The 12682-nt window shown below is 37.6% G+C and overlaps 1 protein-coding gene across 1 annotated transcript in view; it reads right to left on the bottom strand.

Annotated features, from left to right (window-relative positions):
• MARCHF5 (membrane associated ring-CH-type finger 5) overlaps window positions 1-12682 on the bottom strand; it is a 48339-nt gene that overhangs the window by 19631 nt on the left and 16026 nt on the right. The gene's annotated exons all lie outside the window — the stretch shown is intronic.

Here is a 12682-nt window from a genome sequence, read left to right as displayed (position 1 = left end):
TTTGTGGGTTATAAGGTCAACTGCTAAGTACTTATTAAGCACCTATTGTACAATAACATCTTACTGTGTATTAAAATAAAGGCCTCTGCCTCCAAGGAGCCTATAATCTAGTGACAAACAATAAATTCACATTAAACAACTGAAAAATTTTAAGGCAAAGCTAATAAATGTATGATAGTATGGTACAAACTATACAGATACATGTTAATGAAATATTAAGTAAAGATTAAAGAGTTTTTTAATTGCCATATGTATTTAGTAATTAACAGAAGTGAATCTTAACCTAGACTTGAAGTTGATAATATGAGGAGGGAGAATGCTAAAAGACCTTTTAACTAGCTAAATGACTTCATTCAAAAGGTTTATATATTTTATAAAAGTTGGTATACCAGTAAGGTGGGGGTTATATGATAGAAACCTTGACCAGATCTTTGAAGAACAAGACACAATATAAAAGTGCTAGTTAGAGAAAACTAATCTTATAACATTATTTAAAGTCAGAATAATCTAGAACAGAATCCACAAGATTTCATATCCAAAGCGGAATACAAAGAAGGAGAAAGTATCAAATCTAGAGAAGCTTTATATAGGAGTTAAGTTAGAAAGGATCAAGAAACATTAAAACTTATTAGAGGAAAGACAAGTTTCATCTGCTTTTCGTAGAAAACCATACCTAAGATATTCAATTCTTTGAACTTCAAAATAAAAAGCTGAAGAAGTTCAAGGTGTAATGAAACACCAAAAAAAAAAAAAAAAAAAAAGAGAGAGAGATGACAATATTAATAACCACATACAAAAATTAGACATTTTCTTTAAACATACCTACAGTTTTCAAGTTTTCCATTATAATATACTTTTATTAGTAAGAAAAACTACTTTTTAGAGAATAACCAAGGGTATCATAAAATTCAGGTTAACTATAACCTCAAGGAAAGTCAACCTGACATTACGGTTTCATTTTCATTATACGAACTCATTAGACTCCTTAGAAGGCAACATAACAAGGTGGGTAAGGATTATGTAGGGTCCGCTGTGTGAATCTGGACAAACTGATACTTCCAGACCTCGATTTCTGCATCTGTTCAATGAAGATATCTACACGTTTTTGTGAAAATTAACATAAAGTAAAAGAAGCTCTTAATAGATTACTTAGTGTTATGCAGTAACAATCAAGATTTCCTGGCTTCACGAAGTTTCCTCCCCTTCTTTGTCCCAGACCTATAAGCAAAAAGGATCTATCCTTTATTTCCTACATGAGAATTTCCTGAAAGTTTTGCTTTTATACCAAAGCCATATACCAGTTTTTTTCCCCTCAAATATAATCTTAGATCAGAGTTCTATCATGTTTATTAACTTAGTTTACTGTTTTTGAAAGAGTAGCTGATGTGCATTTTTCTGATGATTAGTGATGTCGAGCATCTTTTCATCATACACTGGTTGGCAATCTGTATATCTTCTTTGGGAAAAATGTCAAGTCCTTTGTCCATTTTTTAATGTGTGTGTGTGTGTTTTGCTATTGAGTTATATGAGTTGCTTAGATGGTTTGCAAATATCTTTACCTATTTCATAGGGTGCTTTTTCATTTTGCTGATTGTTTCTTTTGCTGTGCAGAAGTTTTTCAGTTTGACGTAGTCCCACTTACTTATTTTTGCTTTCTGTACTTTGTATTTTTGGTGTATATCCAATACTCATTACTAAGACCAATGTCAAAAGCTTCTGTTTTTCCCTTAGATGTTTTACAGTTTCATGTCATTAATCCATTCTTAATTTTTATGAGTGTTATAAGATAGGGATCCAATTTCATTCTTTTGTATGTGAATACCCAGTTTGCCCAACACCATTTATTGAAGAGACTTTCTTTCCTCACTGAGTATTCTTGGCTCCCTTTTCAAATATTAATTGAACACATATACACAGCTTTATTTCTTGGCTCTTGATACTGCTCTATTGGCCTTTGTATCTGTTTTTATACCAGTACCATATTGTTTTGATTACTAGAGCTTTGTAATACAGTTTTATAGTTTGAAATCAGAAAGTGTCATTCCTCCAGCTTTGTTCTTTTTTCTCTAGATTGGTTGGGCTAGTAGAGTTCTTTTGTGGTTCCATATAAATTTTAGGATTATTTTTACTACTTCTGTGAAAAATGCCATCAGAATTTTGATAGGGGTTACATTGAATCTATATATGACTTTGGGTAGAATGAACATTTTAACATTAATTTTTCCTAATCCATGAATATGCGATATCTGTCCATTTGTGTCTTCATTTCTTGCATCAATGTCTTGTAACTTTTAGTTTTACTCCTAAGCATTTTATTTCTTTTGATATTACAAGTGAACAGGCTTTATTTCTATTTCAGATAGTTTGTTGTTAGTATATAGATATACAACTGACTTTTGTATGTTGATTTTGTATTTTGCAACTTTACTAAATTAGTTTATTAGTTCTAACAAGTTTTTTTTAAATGTGAAAGACACTTTTAAAAAAAAGTTTTTACTCATTTTTAGAGAGAGAGATGGAAACATCAATGATGAGAACCATTGATTGGCTGCCTCCTGCAGGTCCCCTACTGGGAATTGAGCCCACAACCCGGGCATGTGCTATGACCAGGAATCAAACTGGTGACCCCTTGGTTCATAAGTTGATGCTCAACTGCTGAGCCACCACAGCCAGGCTAACAAGTTTTTTTTTGTTTTGTTTGGGGGGATAGTCTTTAGGATTTTCTACATATAAGATCATATTATCTGCAAACAAAGACAATTTTACTTCATTCTCTCTGATTTGGATGTTTTTTATATCTTTTTCTTGCCGAACTGCTCTGGCTAGGACTTTCAGAACTATGTTGAATAGGAGTGTGAAAATGGATGCCCCTTGTCTTACTGATCTTTGCAGAGAAGCTTCTGACCTTTCAATGTTGGGTATAATGCTTAACCATAGATTTGTCACATGTAGCTATTATTATGTTGAAGTGTTCCTTTTATTCCCAATTTGTTGCTTTTTCTGCATCTATTATATAATGATATCATTTTCATCTTTCATTCTGTTAATGTGGTGTTTCACATTCATTCATTTGCAGTAAACCATTCTTGCATTCCAGGTATAAATTCCACCTCACCATGATGTATGATCCTTTTAATGTGCTGTTGAATTTGGTTTGCTAATATTTTGTTTGCTAGTATCTCTGTATTCATCAGGGATATTGGCTTGTAGTTTTCTTGTAGTGTCCTTATCTGGTTTTGGTATCAGGATAATGCTGGACTTATAAAATAAGTTTGGCAGTATTTTCTCCTCTTCAATTCTTAAAGAGTTTGAGAAGAACTGGCATTTATTCTTCCTTAAAAGTTTGGTAGAATTCAACAATGAAACCATCTGGTCCTGGGCTTTTCATTGTTGGAGGTTTATGACCTCTTTACTTGTTATTGTTTTGTTCACATTTTCGATTTCTTCATGATTTAGTCTTGGTAGGTTGTATGTTTCTAGGAATTTACCCTTTACCTCTAGGTTATTCAATTTGTTGGCAAATAATTGTTAAAATAAAAGTCTCTTAGGCTCCTTTGTATTTCTGAGTTGTTAATTATAATGTCTCCTCTTTGTATGACAAGTGTACATTATATGCTTCATGTTGTGATGTAGTAAGTACACAGGACCATCTATGAAATATTCTGCAAAAAACACACAAACAAATCATAATCTCATCAAGGAGACCTAACCAACAGTTTATAAGATATGCTAGGGACAGAGCAACACATTACCTAAGTATTCTTGCAGTGCGAGTAATAATAAAATCCAGAAAATGGGACTTTCTATGATGACAAATGATCTTTCTCTTCAATCAAAAAGTTTTAAGGATAAAAGCTAAAATACTATTTTGATCACTGTTTTTTGTTGCTGTTGTTGTTTTTTACAAGTAATATTAGGTCTCCAATCCATACAAAGCAGACCCTGATGCCTGGCAGTCATGGTTCAGTGTTGACCTATGAACCAGGAGGTAACAGTTCGATTCAGTCAGGCCACATGCCTGGGTTGTTGGCTTGATCCCCAGTGTGGAGCATGCTGGAGGCAGCCTATTAATGATTCTCTCTCATTGATATTTCTATCTCTCTCTCCCTTCCCTTCCTTTCAGAACTCAATAAAAATATATTTTTAAAAAAGCAAACCTGAGACCCTCCAATGGGTTAGATTAATCCTGAGTGAAAAGGTAAACTAGAAAGAAAAAACAACAACAACAAACCCACATGACAACAAAGAAAACTGTCTTATTGTCATGAAAAGAATGACAAGGAGGATAGTTTCCTCTAATAATTAGTAACCATAGTCAACCAGCATGCCGATTTCAGGTTAGAAATCTGTCTGTGATATGGGAGAAATCTCAAGCCCAGAGATAAAAGCAATTCCAGCCTAATAGTACCCTGGCAAATCCTTTTCAGAGTTCCTTCTTCACTTTCAGGATATCCATAGCCCACAAATATAAGCACGATTTCCACACTCAAGGGAAATAAAGCACCATAAGCAGAAGAAAAACAAGATTTAGGCTACCAAAGACTTGAGATAATGAGATTACCAATCTGATCATAAAAATTATGGAATAAAATACAAGATAATTTATAAAAAAAGAATATGGAGAATTTGAGAACTGGGTAATAGTGAAGAAGAAATTATAATGCTGCAGTAAAGAGAGACCGAATGATTAAAAACATAAAAGTGAAAAGATATGAAAAATAAAATGAAAATGTCTAACAACTCTAATCACAATTATAGAAGAATGGAGAGAATGGGGGAGAAGCAATATCTGGAGAGATAAAAGCTAAGACTTTTCAAGGATAGACACTTAACTAGGAAATATGACTAAAGATAAGTATCCTAGAACACAATAAAGGAATAAGGCAAAACATTTTAAAATCTAAACAATGTATGAATTTTAGTTAATACAAATTATAATTATTCATTAATTATAACAAATGTACCATACTAATATGTTAATAGAGGAAACTGGATGTGGAGTATATAAGAATTCTCTGTACTATCTTTGTAATTTTTCCATAAAATAAAAAACTGATTTAAAAACTGATGTAGCCGAAACCGGTTTGGCTCAGTGGATAGAGCGTCGGCCTGCGGACTCAAGGGTCCCAGGTTCGATTCCGGTCAAGGGCATGTACCTTGGTTGTGGGAACATCCCCAGTAGGGGGTGTGCAAGAGGCAGCTGATCGATGTTTCTCTCTCATCGATGTTTCTAACTCTCTATCCCTCTCTCTTCCTCTCTGTAAAAAATCAATAAAATATATTTTTTTAAAAATAAATACAAATAAAAAAAATAAAAACTGATGTAGCTATATTACGAGTATATCTACTCTATATTAATATATATTTTATACAAGTTTAAGACAAAAAAATTATTAAAGATAAAATAGACATTACTTAATGATAAAAAGTTGAACTCATGCCCTAGCTGGTGGGATAGAGTGTTGGCCTGAGAACTGAGGGGTCTCTGGTTCGATTCTGGTCAAGGACATGTATCTCTGTTGGGTTGTAGGCTCCTCCTCTGCCCAGGCCCTGGTCAAGGCGCATGCAATAGGCAACCAATTGATGTGTTTCTCTCACATGGATCTTTCTCTCTGTTTTTCTCTCTCTCTTCCACTCTCTCTAAAAATCAATGGAAAAATATCCTTGGGTGAGGATTAAAAAAAACCACCACCAAAAAGTAAAAAAAAACCCAACCAACCCAAAAAACAAAGAAAACAGTTGGACTCACCAGGATATTTTATTTCTAAAATTGAGGGATGGGCAAACAGCTGAGTTTATTAGTCTTGATTCCTCATATGCATTTATATATTCTTTTTCAACCAATGAAATATTTCTTAATAAAAGAAAAATAAAATACCCAAATGAACATTCTGCTAAGCTTTGATCAATGCTAAGGCAGCAGATAGGCAATGGAAAAGCAGGTACGCCAATATAATGTTGGGAAGATTAAGTAGGTATAATATCTACAAAAGCCAATTTGACAATATCTATTAATGTTATAAATGCATATACCCTTTGACCAGCAATTCCACTCTAGTCAGTTACCTTACAGAAGCATTTGCTGCATAAACGTATTTTACACAGTGGTTTATGGCAGGACTGTTTGTACTAGTGAAAAGTTAGAAACAGCCTAAATGTCTGTCAACAAGAAAGTGGTTATGTAAACAAACATATATATATATGTGTGTGTGTGTGTGTGTGTGTGTATATACACACACACACATATACATATACACACACATATACATATATACACACACACACATATATATACACATATATATACATATATATACACACATATATATATACATATATATGTGTGTGTGTGTGTGTGTGTGTATATATATATATATATATATATATATATATATATATAACTAAAGGGAAAAAAAGCCTCTTTATGTACTGACATAAAAGTATTGCTAAGGAAAAAACATCAAGTATAGAACAGGATGTATAGTATACTAGTCTGGAATATATTAACATATAACCTAATTGTACTCTATTCTGTTTGCCTCTCCAGGTTTACTCCTCATTTTTCGCCACCCTGCTTTGTGCACTGGGAGGCTGAACAAATAGCATCTTTAAAAAAAATAAAAATAAAAAATACATTTTTATTGATTTCAGAGAGGAAGGGAAGAGGGAGAGAGAGAGAGAAAAACATCAATGTTGAGAAAGAATCATTGATCGGCTGCCTCCTGCATGCCCCATGTGTCCCTGACCGGAATGGAACCTGGGACCCTTTTGTCCACAGGCCAACGCTCTATCCACTGAGGCGAACGGGCTAGGGCACAAAAAGCATCTTACAGGCAACCTTGCCCTGCGCTAGTTTCTGATGTGTTCTAACAATGAGTGGAATGGCTAGAAAATCAAAGGGTGGTAAAAGTGTTAAGGGAATTTTTTCTTGGCTCCCTCAGTGCCAGCAGTTTGCATTTTTCTCTCTAAAACCACAGGTCCTGTTAAACAGACTCCCAGCTACAACTCAACAGCTCCCCCTTCCCTTGTACTTTCAGGCCTAGGAGTAGAAATGGTTTCCCATAATTGCCAATCCTTGGGTATTTCCCTGTCTGTTGTTTGTTCTTTTAACTCTACCATAAAATTTGCAGATTGTGTGTGTGTGTGTGTGTGTGTGTGTGTGTGTGTGTTTGTGTGTGTGTGTGTGTGTGTGTAGGGAAGGAATGGGGGAGGAAGAAAGGGAAGGAGGGGAGGGAGAGAGAAAAGAGAAACACCCTAGAATAAAACACCAGAGATTTGTAACAAGAAAAGTACTTGGCATCATGGCTGGCAGGCGTGGTAAAAAGACTTTTCATTGAATTTTGGTCCATGTGAATGCATTATCTAGAGGGAAAATACATAAAGTAAACTCAAACACTTAAAATAGTTAAAGGAAATACTGACTATGAGATATTGTAGTTGCTGCATATTTTGTTTCACATATTTGTTATTCCTTTCCATTTCCAGCAGGGCAAATATCAAGATAAAGAAAAGAGTACACCATCCATGTTATTCATTAATAGTATCTCAAAGATATTCAAATTAACATTATCCCTACTTCCTTTTATGGTACATAAAACTACTACTTATTCATATGTGGCCTGGTAGCAGTCTCACTGAGTGACAGTAACAAGAAATTTAGCAATTTAAAATCCTGGCCCCTTCACTTACTTGCTAAAAGCCCATGGGCTTCCATTAAATAAATTTGGTGACTCTGTTTTTTAATCTGTAAAATAAGAAACAATATCTACTATGCTTTTGAGAGGCTTAAATAAAACAATATAGGCAAAGTGACCAACATAGTGTCTGGCAAATAGTAGTGGACTGTTAGCAAATAATAGCTATTGATATCACTATTATTTCTTATTGGTTTTAGAGAGAGAGGAAGGGAGGGAGGGAGACAGAGGAAGAAAAAGGGAGACAGAGGGAGACGGGGGGGGGGAGAGAAAGAGAGGGGGGGAGAGAAAGATTGATTGGGGTGCCTTTGCACATGCTCCAACAGGGGATTGCATCTGCAACCTGGGTATGTGCCCTGACCAGGAATGGAATCCGGAACTCTTTGGGCCACAGGACAACGCTCCAACCTTTTTAAGCTTTACACTTAAGTCACACCAGCTGGAGCTCACTGTTAATCCTACCTAATAAAATAGTAATATGCAAATTGACCGCACCTTCGCTACACCCAAGCCACGCCCACCAGCCAAAGTCACCCACCAGCCAATCAGGGCGAGTATGCAAATTACCCAACAAAGGTGGCGGTTAATTTGCATACGCAGAGAGAGGGAGGAGTGAAGACTGAAGACAACTTAGAAGGAAGAGGGAGGAAAAGCGGAAAGCAAGGTGGCTGCCAGAGGGAAAGCCGGGGCAGGGTGGAACGGGGCGGGCGGCAGTGGCGAGCGGGTGCAGGTGCGGTGGCCGCAAAGGTGGCGGCAGCGCACACGGCCGCAACAGGCGCTTGCAGGATTTTCCTGCAAATGGGCTATTAGTATTATTAATAATATTGTAAAATAAAATTGTAACTATTATTTCTATTTGCTAAACTTTTAAAGTTTCTCCTAAGAACCATCTCTCATTATCCCTAGTGAATATCTTTCCTTTTTAAGCTTTACACTTAACATTTTACAACCATTTAAAAATGTCCTAACTAATAAAATAGTAATATGCAAATTAATCATCACTCCACTACACCACAAGCCACACCCACCAGCCAATCAGGAGCAAGTATGCAAATGAACCAAACCAAGATGACTGCAGCCATGGAGAGAGCAGGAGGCTTGGGTTTCCCCGGAAATGGAGGAAGCCAAGCTTTCCGTCTGCCCTGGCCTCCGCTCAAGGCTACAAAGTTTTAATTATAGAAGATAAATAAATCCCAACAAAAATGGCTGTGGCCACGGAGCAAGCAGGAGGCTTGGCTCTGCTCAAGGCTACAAAGTTTCAATTATAGAAGATAAATAAATCCCAGATACCAGGGCCTCTCCTTGGGTTGCTGGCGGGGAGTGGCCGGCCTGCAAACCACCACAGGCCCCTCACCCAGGCTGCCCCACGCCCCAAGGGAACCCCCACCCTGATCCGGACACCCTTCAGGGCAAACCAGCCAGCCCCCACCCGTGCACAGGCCTCTATCCTAATAAAAGAGTAATATGCAAATTGACCATCACTCCAACACACAAGATGGCTGCCCCCATATGGACACAAGATGGCCGCCACAAGATGGCCAGCAGGGGAGGGTAGTTGGGAGGGACCGGGCCTGCATGGGAGGGCAGTTGTGGGTGATCAGGCCAGCAGGGGAGGGTAGTTGTGGGCGATCAGGCCAGCAGGGGAGGGCAGTTGGGAAGGACCAGGTCTGCAAGGGAGGGCAGTTGGGGGGACCAGGCCTGCAGGGGAGGGCAGCTAGGGGTGACCAGGCCTGCAGGGGAGGGCAGTTAGGGGTGACCAAGCCTGCAGGGGAGGGCAGTTAGGCATCAATCAGGCTGGCAGGGGAGTGGTTAGGGGGTGATCAGGCTGGCAGGCAGAAGCGGTTAGGGGCAATCAGGAAGGCAGGCAGGCGAGCAGTTGGGACCCAGCAGTCCTGGATTGTGAGATGGATGTCCGACTGCCCGTTTAGGCCCAATCCTGCAGTCGGACATCCCTCGAGGGGTCCCAGATTGGAGAGGGTGCAGGCTGGGCTGAGGAACAACCCCCCTCCCCTCATCCCGTGCACGAATTTCATGCACCGGGCCTCTAGTATATATATATTTTTAGTGATTTCAGAGAGGAAAGGAGAGGGAGAGAGGGAGAGAGGGAGGGAGGGAGGGAGAGAGAAAGAGAGATAAACGATGAGAGGGAATCATTGACCTACTGCCTCCTGCAGGCCACTACTGGAGATTGAGCCTACAACCCGGTATGCGCCCTGACTGTGAATCAAACTGTGACCTCTTGGTTCTTAGGTCAACGCTCAACCACTGAGCCATGCTGGCTGGGCTTGCAACCATTTTTTGAGGGTGATTGTTAGTTATTTTCAACTCTATACATAATTTTAAATTGATGCTTTGTTGAGAACAATAAAGTAAAAAAATAACAAAACTGTAATAAAAGTTTCACTTGAAAATAACCTAAGAATTTACCACTAATGTATTAAGACATGAGAGAGGGAGTGCCTACACGAAGTCGATTTTACAGTTAAAATCGACTTAAAGACAAAAACTGTTAGTAGAAACAAAGAAGGACATTTTATATTGGTAAAAGGGACAATCCATCAAGATAGAACTAAAAAAAAAAAAAAAAAAGGAGATAAAACAATTAGGAAAATATATGCGCCTAACAACAAGCCCAAAATGAATGAAGCAAAACATGGGAGGAATTGGAGAAATAGATAATTAACAAAAGTGGAAGACTTCATATCCCACTTTCAACGAAGGACTGGTAAAAGAGCCACAAGGAAATAAAGGACTTGAAAATACTATGAACCAACTAGTTATTTATAAAACACTCCATCCAACAACAGCAGAATACACCTTCTTCTCAAGCACACATGGAATATTCATCATGCTAGACCAATAAAACAAGCCTTAATATATTTAAAAGGACAGAAGAAGTGTGTTCTTTGATCACAATGGAATGAAATTAGAAATCAATAACAGAATGACACTTGGGAAATTTATCAACAGGTCAAAAAAGAAATCTAAGCAGTACTTAGAAATTTAGAGCTGTAAATGACCACATTAAAAAAGAAGCAAGATCAAGAAAATGAGAAGAAACTACTGACTGGAAGAAAGTATTTACAAAAGATATACCAGATCAAAGGCTGTTATACAAAATATATAAAGAACACGTAAAAACAAGGAAATAACCTGATTTTTAAAAATTTCAAAAGATTTAACAGACACCTCATTAAAGAAGACAGATATCACCAATGTCCAAAATCCAAAACACTGACACCACCAAATGCTGACAGGAACTCATTGCTGGTGGGAATACAAAATATACAACTGCTTTAAAAGACATTTTGGCAGTTTTTTTGTTTTTGTTTTTTTTACAAAACTAGACATACTTATACCATATGATCCAGCAATCATGTTCCTTGGGATTTATAAGTTGAAAACTTATGTCCACACAAAAACCTGCACACGTGCCCTGGCAGGTTTGGCTTTGTGGTTGGAGCGTTGGCCTGCAGACCAAAGGGTCTCGGGTTTGATTCCCAGCCCCGGTCAGGGAACATGTGGAGGCAACCAGTTGATGTGTCTCTCTCACATCTATGTTTCTCTCTCCCTCCCTCCCTCTACAAATCAATGAAAAAAATATCCTCAGGTGAGGATTGACAATAAAAAACACACAAAAAAAACCTTGCACTCAGATATTTACTGCAGCTTTTTCGTAACTGTCAATATTTGGAAGTAACCAACTTGTCCTTCAGTAGGTGAATGGATAAATAAAACTGTGGTACATCCAGATAATGGAATATTTTTCAGTGCTAAAAAGAAACGAACTATCAAGACATGGAGAAACTTTAAATATTTATTACTAACTGAAAGAAGCCAATCTGAAAAGGCTATATACTACATGATTCCAACTATATGACATTCTGAAAAAGGCAAAAAATATGAAGACAGTGAAAACACTATGTATTATACTTTAAAAGTAGATACATGTCATTACACATGTGTCCAAATCCATAGAACGAACAACACCAATAATGAATCCTAATATAAACAATGGACTTAGGGTAATAATGACGTGTCAATATAGGTTCATCAATTGCAACACATGTATCACTCTGGCGAAAGGGGTTGATAATGGAGGAGGCTATGAATGTGAGGAAGCAGGGAGTATCCTATAAAATAAAACCCTAATATGCAAATCGACTAAACAGTCGAACGACCGGTCGATATGATGCACACTGACCACCAGGGGGCAAATGCTCAACACAGGAGCTGCCCCCTGGTGGTCAGTGCACTCCCACAGGGGGAGCGCCGCTCAGCCAGAAGCTGGGCTCATGGCTGGCAAGTGCAACAGCGGTGGCAGGAGCCTCTCCTGCCTCTGCTGCAGGCGGGCGATAAGGAGCTAGAGGTCCCGGACTGCGAGAGGGCACAGGCGGGGCTGAGGGACACCCCCGCCCCTGCCCAGTGCACAAAATTTCATGCACCAGTCCTCTAGTATAGGATATCTCTGTACCTGCCTCTCAATTTGCTGTGAACCTAAAATTGCTCTAAAAAATAAAATCTATTAAAAAAAAAAATCAAACCAATAATCTAAACTTCCACCTTTAAAAAACTAGAAAAAGAAAAGCAAACTAACCCCAAACCAAGCAGGAGGAAGGAAACTATAAAGATTAGAATGGAAATAAATGAAATAGAAAATAAAAAAAGAGAAAATCAATAAAACCAAAGTTGAGTCTTTGAAAAGATCAATAAAATGGACAAAACTTTAGCTAGGTTGACCAAGAAAAAAAAGACAGAAAATTCAAATTACTAAAACCATGAACCAAAAAGGGAACATTAATACAGTACCAACCTTACAGAAATAAAAAGGATTATAAAGGAATACTATGAACCATTATATTCCAACAAGTTAGATAATCTAAATAAAATAGACATATTCCTAGAAAGACACAAACTACCAAAACTGACTCAAGAAGATATAGAAAATCTGAATAGACCTATAAGTAAAAAGATTAAACTAGTAATAA

Source organism: Cnephaeus nilssonii (genome assembly GCF_951640355.1).
Source record: "Cnephaeus nilssonii genome assembly, chromosome: 16".
Lineage (NCBI taxonomy): Eukaryota > Metazoa > Chordata > Mammalia > Chiroptera > Vespertilionidae > Cnephaeus > Cnephaeus nilssonii.
Note: the sequence above shows the minus strand (reverse complement) of the source record. Positions and strands in the feature narration are given on the sequence as shown.